We start from the raw sequence: 11,545 nt of genomic DNA, 5'->3' as shown, positions 1-11,545 counted from the left end.
CTACAAAATTCCTCTGGCCGCTGGGTGTGATGGCGCACACCTGTAATACCAGCAGCTCAGGAGGCTGAGGCAGGACGGTCACTAGTTCAAAGCCAGCCTCAGCAATTTAGTGAGGCCCTAAGTAACTCAGTGAGACCCTGTCTCTAAATAAAATACAAAAAAAAAAAAAAGGACTGGGGAAGTGGTGAAGCACCCCTGTGTTCAATCCCTAGTACCAACAAAACAAAACAAAACAGATATTTGCTTCACCAGAGCATTTATTTCATGATCAGATGGGATACCTTTTGCCACATAGAGTAACATATTCACAGAGTTTGGGGACTGGACGTGGACTTCATGGGGGGGCATTATTCAGCCCACCCTCCTGCCCCATCTCGGGCAGCTCCTGTGTGTGCTCAGCCTCGTGGAGAACCCAGCAGGAGGAACCCCGGCTGCTCTTGCAGCCGCCTCCTAATTGAACACATCTTTTGGGTTCTCTTTTCTCCTGTGTCCTCCCCTGCTCCTGTGCTCTTGGGACCACCTCTCGTTAAACTACTTACCCCCCAAGGTGTTGTCTCCGGGCCTGATTTGGAGGAAAACAGAAAGGGAACCAGGGTCAGCTTTCTACCACTGTGACAAAATACCTGAGAGGATCAACATATGAGGAGGAAAGGTTTCCCTTGGCTCGCGTTTTCAGAGGTCTCAGTTCGTGGTCACTTGGCCCCGCTGCTTTGGGCCTGTGGCAAGGCTGAAGGTCATGGCAGGGAGCACGTGGGAGAACGGAGCTGCTTACCTCAGGGTGGCCAGAGCAGAGAGAGAGGAAAGAGCTGGGGTCCCGATAGCCCTTTCAAAGGCACACTCCCAGTGACCTAGCTTCCTTCCCCTGGTCCCTCTCCGTCAAGTTTCCATCACCTTCCCACGGCACTGCTCTGGGGACCAAGCCCCTGGGCCTCTGGGGGACATTCCAACCAGGAGCCACATCAACCTAGATTCATGGTGTATTCTGCTCTCCCTCTTTCTCTGGAGTCTTCCAGATTTCTCCATTTTTTTTTACAGTTATGTTATTAAAAACAACAACAACAAATAACACGATGCATAAAAAGGACGTAAGCTCTGGACCTGGGAAGGCGTGGATTCACTGTGAACTCGATCCCTTATGAATTGTGTGTTTCGCTGCATTACAAGTCTCTGAGTGCCTCCTGCATTGTCCAAAACCATGTTTTCCCTGGTCAGTGTGGTGATTGGGCAAAGCACCTTTCATGTTACTCTTTAAAATGGCTAATCCATGGATATGCAGCCTCTTGTGCAGAATATTGGCTTCACCAGAGCATTTATTTCATGATCAGATGGGAGACCAGAGATTTCTCAGCATATTTGGTTTGATGTGAACCCCCAGTTTTGCATTGTTGAAACTGACATTATTCTTCTATTTAAAATCATCAGGGCACCTGTACCTCAGCCTCTGAATGCTTACTGGGTGGGTGGGGGGAATCACATGCTAATTGGGAAGGAGCGGGCTTTTCCTCACCTGGCTTCGCAGGCTCTGTTCGAGGTTCTGATCCAGACTTGGGGACCTGTGGGAGCAGCTCTCCGTAAAGTGGATTAAGAATGATGATCCTCTGGAAGAAGGAAGAAAATATTAGAATTGCAACTTACATTAATCGACCTACTTGGAAAGATCCAAGTTCAACTGTATTAATATCTAATACATGGATTAATATCCGTGTCCCGTCACATGCCGATAAGTCCTGGAACACAGAGGGCCAACGTGTGCAGAGAAAGGAATTAAGTTTCACGAGATAAGGGGGTTGATGGCAATGTCTGCCCTCATATATCTTTTCTGGCTCTATATTTCCAGGTTATATGCAGCTGATGAGGGTTTCTGTGGACTCGGCAATCCAGTTTGATTTCAAGTAAATTTTTAATTGAGGCATAATTCATATACATAAAAAGCATTCACATTTTAAGAATACAGGTTACTGGATTTTCACAAAGGGAACACGTCCATATAGGCAGCCCCCAGATTAAGAAACCTAAGATTACCAGCACTCCCCAGGTGATCAGCCACTCCTAGGACACCTTTCAGTCACTGCTGCCCCTTTCTGATTTCTGGCACCACACCTGAGTTTCAGATGCTTTTGAGCTTTGTACAGATAAAGCCGCGCATTTGAATGGTCTCTTTTTCGTTCAACATTACATTGATGAGGCTCACCTGCCTCACACTGTGGGTGGAGTTTACTGATTATCACTGCTGCCCAGATGCATGTATCCCTTCTCCTATTGATAGATATATTTTATGTTTACAATTCAGGATATCATAAGTAGTCACTAAGAACGTTCTTAGGTGTGTCCTGTTATGAGATAATTCACTTTTAACTAAACCTTTGCAAACTGGGCATGCAGCTTTAAAATTTTCTGCAATGGTATCATGGATTGAAGAGAATATTAACAAATGCAAGCCCAAGCAAGCAGTCAGAAAATGAGCAGAATGATACTTCCACTCCAAATGATGATCTAATGAGATCCAACAAGAAATTAGACGAAAAAGGAAGAGTTGGCGTGTTATATGTGTATCCACTAACGATAAGCCTTGAGCTATTGGCCAATGAGAATGCAAAGGGTGTGCTACTGGCCAACATGGGACATTGTTGGTGAAACACACCAGCTTTTTTCTGATTCTTTTCCAATAGTTGATTTCCTGACCTGCTTGGAGTCAAGTATGGCCATGTGACTTGTTTGGGCCATTGAAATCTGAGCAGAAGTGATACAGAAGCTTTAGGAGGCACCACACTCTTTTCCCTTTGCACAAGGACTGACATTGACTGGAAAGAAGTCAGCCAGTCCATCTAGGGCCTGGAGTGAGGCTGCAACACATCTGATCTGTGATATGCACCTGTCATGTCATAAACCTGCAGTGCTTTAAGTCACAGATCTTTGGGGATGTTTGTTATCACTGCACAACCTCGCCTCTCCTGACTAACACAATAGTATCCTTAAAAATGAAGCATCCAGGATACTAATTTCTAATTTTTTCCAGCGATGTCTAAAGTTATGTGATGCTCCCTCTGGTTCTTTACATAAGTTCTGATACTTTGTGACAAATGTTTAGATGCCTCTTTTGAGATTTTCTTACTTAATAGTGAAAGATAAAAGTTTCGTACCATCAAGCAAATGCTTGTTCTTCCTGCCTCAGGAAAAAAAAAAAATAGATGAAATAAACCACAGAAAACCATCTATGGACAAGCTCAGATGCATCTCTTTGTCAGCAAGTGTGGCTGGAAGATGCAAAGGGCACTGCGGAAGATGTGAAGAAACAAGCACTGGAGCAATTTGTGCAGAGTCAGAGATTTGTTGTTTGACTGGATGAAAGTGCAGATAGATGCTTGTGATGCATCTCCGAGTATGGCACACACTGGATTTGGGTCTCAATAACAACGCACGCAAAGAATCACTTTTTTATGAGAGGTACAGAAGAAGATTTAGTTCCAATAATCAGTGACTTATTTAATGAAAACAATGTTTTATGGAAAAACAATATAAACATAACCATGATAGAGTGCATAGCTTTACTGCACCACAGGAGGGATTCAGCGTTCAAGTTACAGAGATCATGACAAACACGAAACTCATTCAGACCCCGGCTGTTAAGACAAAGAGGTTGAGGGTGGAAGTGTATGAAATGATGCGGGATGTCCCTGATGCGGTTGATATTGTAAAAATAAGACTTTTAATATAAGGTAGAATCCTTAGGGTACTTTGCAATGAGGATATAGAGGCTTGAGGGTTATTCTGGGTGAAGCAGTGAGATGGAGAACTTCAAGGTGAGTTATGCTTTTTTTCTTTCTTTCAAAATGAGAAGTTATTTCGAATCCGCTGACCATTTTTAGGACAATCGTTTGGTCAAAGTTATGCTCTCTAGCCACATTTTTAAAAATAAGTTTTATTCTGAAATAATTTAACGTCTATAGAAAAGTTGCAGAGATCATTCAGAATAACTGTATTCTTTGCCCAATTTCCCATTATGTAGCTCCTTATATAATCGTGGCGTACTTGTGAAAACTAAGAATTAACATTGGCACATTGTTATTAGCAAAACTCTTGACTCTATTTGGATTTCATCTTTTTTGTTGTTGTTGTTGTTAATCAATCTCCTTTTTCTGTTCCACAGTCCAATTCAGGATACCACATTGTACTCAGGCAGCAGAGATTTTGAAACAAACCAACAACAACAACAAAAAAAAGGCACACATATTTTCGCTGTCTCTCTCTATGGCACATTTGATATGTAAATAATGACTGGAAGATAAATTATTTTCTGAAAGAAATAGTTGTATGAGAAGAGTATTTTTAACACAAACATTTGGAAATGTTTCCATTGTTTTGTGATTTTTGACAGAAAATATTTATATATATATCACCTATTACAACTCCTGTGTATGTAAACTTTAAAAACTTGGAATCAGAATATTTTAACCTGCTTTGAAAAAAACCTTCCAAAGTGTTTCAGAACCTATTTGCTAAAAATATAAAAATGTAACACCTTTTGATTAGTTTGTAAGAACTGCTGATTGACATCAGGGAAGATGGAAATTTCCTTGCTGAATTTCAACAAAAAAAACTTTGCATAATTGGTGGATGGGAATGAAAAAATAACTATGAGAATTCAGGAAGCACAGCGGCATCGCTATTTTCCCATTTGGATCAATGCATCTTTGCAAAGCTTCTTTCTCCCCCCCCCACCCCCGAGCTACAACAGCAATTAAAACCAAGTATAAAAATAATCCGAATTAAGAACCAGACCTTTGAGCTGCTGTATCATAAAGCTTTGTTTTTTAAAAATGAAACATTTCCAAATCACATGGTTCTCATTAAAATTTTTAGTAAGAGCAAAAATGCTTTCAACCTTTAACAAATACATAAAATAATTTCAAATATTTTATCTTTATTTCATCCTTTTAAACCTAAATAATCCTAATTATATTCTATAATGCTTGTAAAGCATTAGTGTGGAGTATATTTTAGAAATAAATGTACCAAACACAAGCAGGCATTTGTTTTAAATGGCCTGGTGGGTGCTGGTTGGAGAGAAGAGGTTGGGGCTGGTGCCTGGTGCATTCTGAGGTGCCGTGGCTCTAAGGAGGTTTGGAGGCCGCCTGGGACAGAGTGAGTCAAAGCCATGAGGCTGCCGTGGCATGAGCCAGACATGCCAGGAGGCAACCAGGATCCTCATGACAGCAGAGCCCTAATCCCATTCCAGCAGTGGGGGAAGATGAGTCTAAAATTACCCTAGTGCCCTAAAACCGGCAACCTGCCTGCTAGAGCTTAGATCTGGAGCATTTCCCAGAGGGCATGTATAGAAGGCTTGGTCCCCAGCCTGTGACACTATTTGGAGGTGGTGGAACCTTCAGGAGGTAAAGTCACTGGGACATGTCCACAAAGGGATACTGACACTCTAGCCCCTTTCTCTCATTCTTTGCTTCCTGACCACCAGGAGGTGTGCAGATTTGCTTTGCCACTAGTTCCCCTCCATGATGCTCTGGCTCATCACAGGCCCCAAAGCGGCAGCACCATCCAACCATGAACTGAAGTCATGAGTTCAAATAAACCTTTTCTCTTTGCAGTTAGTTTATCTCAGGTATGTTGTCACAGTAAAGAAAAGCTAACTAACACATTCCAGTCCAACAAAATCCCCAACAACAAGTTGCAGCCCTCCCACAACTGTTCTGAACATGGGCTCCCTGCTGGGTTTGTTGCCAGCACCCAGTGCCATCTCTGAGTCCTGGGACCCCAGGCTGCTTGCCTCACTGTTATCTCTCTCCCAGGCCAGACAAGTTCTTCTCTCACTCTGAATCCCCCTTCACTGATACTTCTCATGGTCTGCTGGGGGCCCTATTATTTGGGGGCCATATCAGGCTTTCCTTTTTCTAGAAGACCCACTATAGTGGGTGAAATAGAGGTCCCTAAAATATAACATGTCTTCACCCCCAAGAACTTGTGGATGTGACTTTATTTGGAAAAGAGGTCTTTGCAGGAAAAAAAAAAAAAGTTAGAAATCTTGAGATCATTCTGGATTGGCCCCAGTAGATCCTGAATTTAATGAGAGATGTCCTTCTAGAAGGAGGAGAGGAGAAGGCCATGTGAGACAGAGGAAGAGGGGGGCTGACCCTGCAGCCCCCACCCGGGCCAGCTCTGGGGCAGGTCTCATGTGGGGGATGTGTGTTTGTTGGTGGGCATGGTGTCCCAAGTGAAATAAATTCTCATCCGCATTGCCTGAGGGTGTGCGTGTGGTGGGGAGAGGGAGCTGGAGAAATAGATGGGGGTGTGTGTGATACATTTCAGATGTTATTTCTGTAATAAAACCAGTTAAAATCAAAATGATATTTTGGAGCCTAAAGCGGGTAAACTTCAATTATCTTAAAATTTTCCTTCTAAGCAAAATCCTGTTGCTGATGATGTTAAATAAATGGGGTGTTAACGGTGTTAATTTTGTCAATAATAAGAAATATTTGCACGAGGCTGTTCCTTCCACCAGACACTCATCCACTCACTAGTCACCTTGTCAGAGGGAGGTTGACAGCTGCGGGCATCTGCACACAGGACTAGAAGTGGCTTGAACCCAGTGGACGTTTATGGTTAGTGAACAGGAAGTTCCATGATAAGGGGTCCAGGGTTGATTTGGCAACCCAAATCAAGGATCCGTGCTCTGCTTTTTCTTCTGTCATCCTCAGAGGATGGTGACATTTTTCACTGTGGCCGATGTTTGCTTATTTCATCTCTAGACTCCTTGCTTCCTGCAACAGGCTCAGAAGTAGTAACAAAAATACAGGGGCCTGCTCCCCTTCCTTGGATGGGGATGAACCCCCTCCCCCAGACTCACCCTTACATCTCATTGGCTGGAACTAGGTCACATGCCCAGACCCAGGCCAATCACCATAGAGTGGAAGGATTTGCCATGACTGGCTGGGAGCCATCAGCCACAATGCATGGGGCTCTGACAGCAAGAAAGGAGAGTGGCCAACAAGTTGGTTGCATTTATTCCTTCCTTCCACAAACATCTTTCCTGTGTCCCAAGATGGAGTTTGGGCGACCCTTTTCCATGTATGGATTTAAAAAGCTGGCTCAGATTGCAGAACCAACTTGCCCAAGGTCCCCACTCCAGTGACAGTGAATCCAGGGTTCCGTCCCCCGTCACCCCAAAGCCCCTTTTTCCTTCTAAGACTCAAGTTACCTCTTGATTGTGTTGGTCTTTTGGGGACAGCCAGGACCTTCCCTGGCAGGACACTCACAGGGCGATATACACCCTGGCCTCTTGCTGGCAGGTCCTGAGATCTATGGAGTCCCCGGCTGCTTCCCCAGGATGCGGTTGGAAGACGCCCCCTCCCTAACAGGCAGGCAGGCTCCCTGCAGATGGGCCCCAGATGGCACAAGCATCTGAGCAGTGGGCGGAGCTGGAAGAGGGGTGCTGGGGGAGGCTGGGGGCCAGGTTTGTTTTGCCAGGGGTTCAATGGTGAGGGTGACTCAGGCTGGAGGGGTGGTGCCTGGTGGGTTCACAACTGCTGGCCTGCTGATTTCTGCCCTGTCCCCTGGTCACTTACCTGGGTCAGCGTGGTTCATTGTGTCATAGGAATTCCCTGCTTGGAATGTAGATTCCCTGCCTACTAGAGCGTCCTCAGGGATGTGAGGGCTTTAGACCTAAGCTAAATGTGGGGCTCCCTGCCTGTTGGAGCCCTGGGAAGCTCTCTTCCTTTGCACCCTTTACCACTCCTCGTTGCTTTATACCACACCAGGCAATCGGAGCAGTGGCTGCAAACCTGGATTCCAAAGCCTGACTTTCTGAATCGGCCTCTAAGACTCACCACTGATTAGCCACGTGACCTTAGATAAGTCACTCAACCTCTCTGTTCCTGGGTTTCCTCATCCATAAAATGGAACTAATCATGGTGCCAACTTCCAGTCAGGATTTGAGGAGTAAATAAGGTCATGTGCGCACAGTGCTTGGAACAACACCTGGCAGCTAGCGGGTGCTCCTCGGGTGTCAGCTGGTGTCACCCCCAGCTGCTTGGCACTGTACAGTGCTCACCCTTTTGCTTAGCTGGTGACCTTGCACTTTACTTCCAACTTTTGGGAACTTCCCAGTTTCTGTGACCTTGGGGGAAGTCTACCTCCTTACCGAAGATTGCTGTGACATCCAGGAAACTTGAGGCCTCTGGTCCCCACCGATTGTCCTGACACCCAACCCCAAGCTGGAGAATTCAGGAGCTCCTTTGCTGGGTTTCACATAAATCCAGTTCCGCCCAGCCTTCCAGACGCAGGGACACCTGAGCGGTGCGGCAGGCAGGTCGGGGGGCCTTTCAGGGCTCCTCTTCCTGGGGCTCACTCTCTGGCCTGTCTGTGCACCCCCAGCTGCCCTCCCTTTGTGAAGTGGGAGGGTTCCCGGAACCACACCCCGTGCGGCCATTTATCAGCACTTGTTGGGGCTGGGAACCCTCTGGGCACTTTCTAGGCGACCACACTTAAGTCTCCTGAGACATCTGTGTGATGTGACTCTGCCACCTGGGTTGTGGGAGTAAGGAAAGGTCCCATGGACGGGAACCAGCAGATTAGGGCCCGAGAAGCCCAGCCTTCTGCTGTCCACACACTGGTCCCCGTCCCTGGGTCCCCAGCTCCAGGCTCTGGGGCTCATCTCCATCTACAGTAGGTCAGGGTCGCCAGTCTGTGGTGGGACCATTAAGAGGGGGGCCTAGAGGAAGGAGTGAGGTCATCGGGGGTGTGCCCTAGGACCTGGGTCACCCCCCCCTCCCGTCTCTCTTCCTCTCTCTCTCCTTCCGCTCTGTCCTGGGCTCCCACCACCATGGCTGCCTCCCCACAAGTCCAAGAGCAATGGGCCAACCATGGACGAAACCTCTGAATCCACGAGCTCAAAATGATGGTTCCCTTCTCTAAGTTGTCCTGGTCGGGGATTTTGGTCCCAGTGATGCAAACCTAACTAACAGAGGGCCAGCTCTGTGTGGCCTGGTGGATCGGAGGCCGGGCAGGTCCTCTCTGGCCTCCCTGGCCTCTGCATGTGCTCCTTGGTGTGTGACCCTGTTGGAGTGAAGCTGTTGGGTTTGGGTGCCCTGTGCCCTGTGTGGGCTCACTAGCCCCTGGGATCTGTCTGGGGCTCTGGGGAAGAAGAGCCCCTTCCCCGTCGAGCCGTAGACGGGTTTGAGCCTCCTCGTGGCAGGCTCTTAGCTGAGGCCCTGAGCTCGTAGCCCTGGAAGAGTCTGTGTGCAGTTGTGCCTCTGCACTGTGTGCGTCTGCTTGTTTTGTGTGTGTGTGTTTGTGTGTGTGTGTGTGTTTTGTTGCTCGTGTGCCAACCCTTGAACGCTCCTTCCTGCTTCCCCCACCCTGGCCTGGGAGCCCCGGGCTGCAGGCCCAGCCCCTCCCCTGGCTCACAGCCGGCCCGTTCTTCCCGACTCCCCAGCACAGGGTGAGAGGCCAAGTTTCTGGCTTCCCTTCTGCAGAGGGCAGTGAGTGGTGGCCTCTCTCCTCTCCTCAGGTGGCCTTGCTCCTCCATCCCGGCCTCCCTGTCCCCCCGGCCTCCCTGACGGGGTTCCCTCACCGCCTCCCGGGCTCTGTTCCTGCCTTCCTTTCTCTCCCCTCTGTCTCTCTGTCACTCTCTCCCTCATCCCAGCCACCAGAATGTGCTGACAGCTGCTCCTCTGGAGGCGTGAAGACAGAGCTGGCAGCCAAGACGCTGTGGAGGTGCCCAGCCAGGAGCCAGGAGCCCAGGCGGGGCTGCTCGGCACTGGGGACGGGGATGGCGTGTCCTTGAAGGGAGAGGAGCCCTGCAGAGCAGAGGAGGAAGAGAGGCAGAGCTGCCAGGAGGAGCTGCGTGGCCAGGGACCGTTTGTCCTCAGAGGGGACCAAGGTCTCTGGGGAGTCGAGATGGCAGTGGTGTGTGTGCATGGGGACGGAGAGGCCCGGGACCTCTGAGAAGGAAAGCCTGCTATCCTGGTCCCCTCCTGCCTCCCGCCAGCCCACCGTGGGCCTGGGCACCAGGACACGGGGCTGGAGCTGGAGCTGGAGCTGGAGCAGATGCACAGGTGCCCAGTTCCCATGAGCTGGGGCAGGAGCTGACCCGAGAGGCCTGCTGGTTTGTGAGCAGAAGGTGCCCCGCGGGCATTACTGCACCATGGGTGAGGCCGAGGGGCTTCCGAGGACAACTGGGAGCAGGAAGGAGGAGCAAGATCCACGGGCTCCTCCTGGTCCTGGCTGAGCTACGGCCATCAAAGGGACCCCGAGGTCAAGATGCAGAATGACCATGTACTCTCCAGGGAACTTGCGGCCATTGTTTTGGGAAGCCAGTTGTCTCCCAGAAAGGCGGTCAGCCCCTAGGCATCCTCCAGAGCCCAGCTCAGGAGCCACCTCTCATGGGAAGGCCCTCAGGATGCTCCACCTGGACAGCCCCTCCCCCAGGGCAGTCTCCCCCTTGTACCTGCTCTGTCGTGGCAGCGAGTCCACCAGTAGGTGGACTCTGTGCCCGTCTGTGTGTCCAGGGAGACCTGGAGCTTCTCCAGGGTGGGGCAGGTCCCTGATTTATTTCTTCCAGGTCCAACGAGGGGGAGGCGGGGAGGGGGTTCTAGGTCAGGTACCCAGATCCTCGGATGACAGGCTGGGCTCCCGGGACAGGATCGGGCAGGCTGCAGGGCTTCCAGGTGGCATTCTGTGGGAAGGCCCCGGGGAGGGCGGGGTGGGGAGAGGGTGGGGCTGACTCTTCTTGGAACCCGGGCCCTGGATCTTAGTTGGTGGTGGGTGCCAGGGACTCAGGGCCTTTTCTGGGCACAGTGTGCCCTGGTCCTGGGGAGGGAGATGGACATGGAGGTGTTGTCCCAGGGCAGCAGACACGGCTCTGCCCCCAGAATCAGAGGTGGGATATGACCCTCAGAGGAGGTGTGTCAACTTACCCCCCGGCCGGCTTTTCATCACCCCCTGGATGATGTCTGTCTGTCCTGTCTTTAGTTGAACATTAAAGAGATTCCTCCACCCCCAATCCTGTGTCTAATGAACCTGACATTCAGAGAAAATGTCTCCGGTAAAGGTCACAAGAAGGAGGTGGCATTCTCGCCGACAGCACCTGCCCTTCCGACACTGGAACTCTGCTTCAAGACGCGGTGCCAGGACTCGTCCCTCGGAGCACTGAGCACCCTGTCACAGGCGCCACCTCCCAGTGGCTCTCCGCAGCCTCTCCGTCTGCCTGACCTCTGACTAGAGACACCTGGGAGACACAGGGGACGCAGCTCCTGGCCCCACCAGGCAGGACAGAGGGAGGTGAATCCCCTAGAATCTGGCTTCGGGGTGTTCCTGTAGGGGTGAAGTGAGAGACGAGGGGGGCCAAGCCCAGAGTGCATGCTGGGAGTCCAGGCTTGGTCCTGAGAAGCTGGTGAGCGGCTGTGAGCCCGAGCAGGGGGACGAGGTCATGTGTGTGTTTTGGGAAGATTCATTCATCCTTTGTCCTGCAGCCAGAGACAGGGACAAGGGTGGCTTTGGTCTTGGGCAATGGGTGGATTTGAGGGTTCTTGGGCCA

The 11,545-nt window shown here is 49.8% G+C and overlaps 1 long non-coding RNA gene across 2 annotated transcripts; it reads right to left on the bottom strand.

Annotated features, from left to right (window-relative positions):
* Positions 1 to 276: 276 nt before the first annotated feature.
* LOC143403091 (uncharacterized) lies at positions 277 to 10,684 on the bottom strand. Of its 2 annotated transcripts, none has more exons than XR_013091829.2 (3): positions 6,535 to 10,684; positions 1,508 to 1,598; positions 277 to 562 (listed from the first exon to the last, which is right to left on the bottom strand). It is a non-coding gene; the product is annotated as an uncharacterized LOC143403091 (long non-coding RNA). The 2 variants fall into 2 exon arrangements; XR_013091830.2 differs by having other exon boundaries at positions 10,457 to 10,684.
* Positions 10,685 to 11,545: the final 861 nt, after the last annotated feature.

This window comes from Callospermophilus lateralis, chromosome 7, assembly GCF_048772815.1.
Source record: "Callospermophilus lateralis isolate mCalLat2 chromosome 7, mCalLat2.hap1, whole genome shotgun sequence".
Lineage (NCBI taxonomy): Eukaryota > Metazoa > Chordata > Mammalia > Rodentia > Sciuridae > Callospermophilus > Callospermophilus lateralis.
Note: the sequence above shows the minus strand (reverse complement) of the source record. Positions and strands in the feature narration are given on the sequence as shown.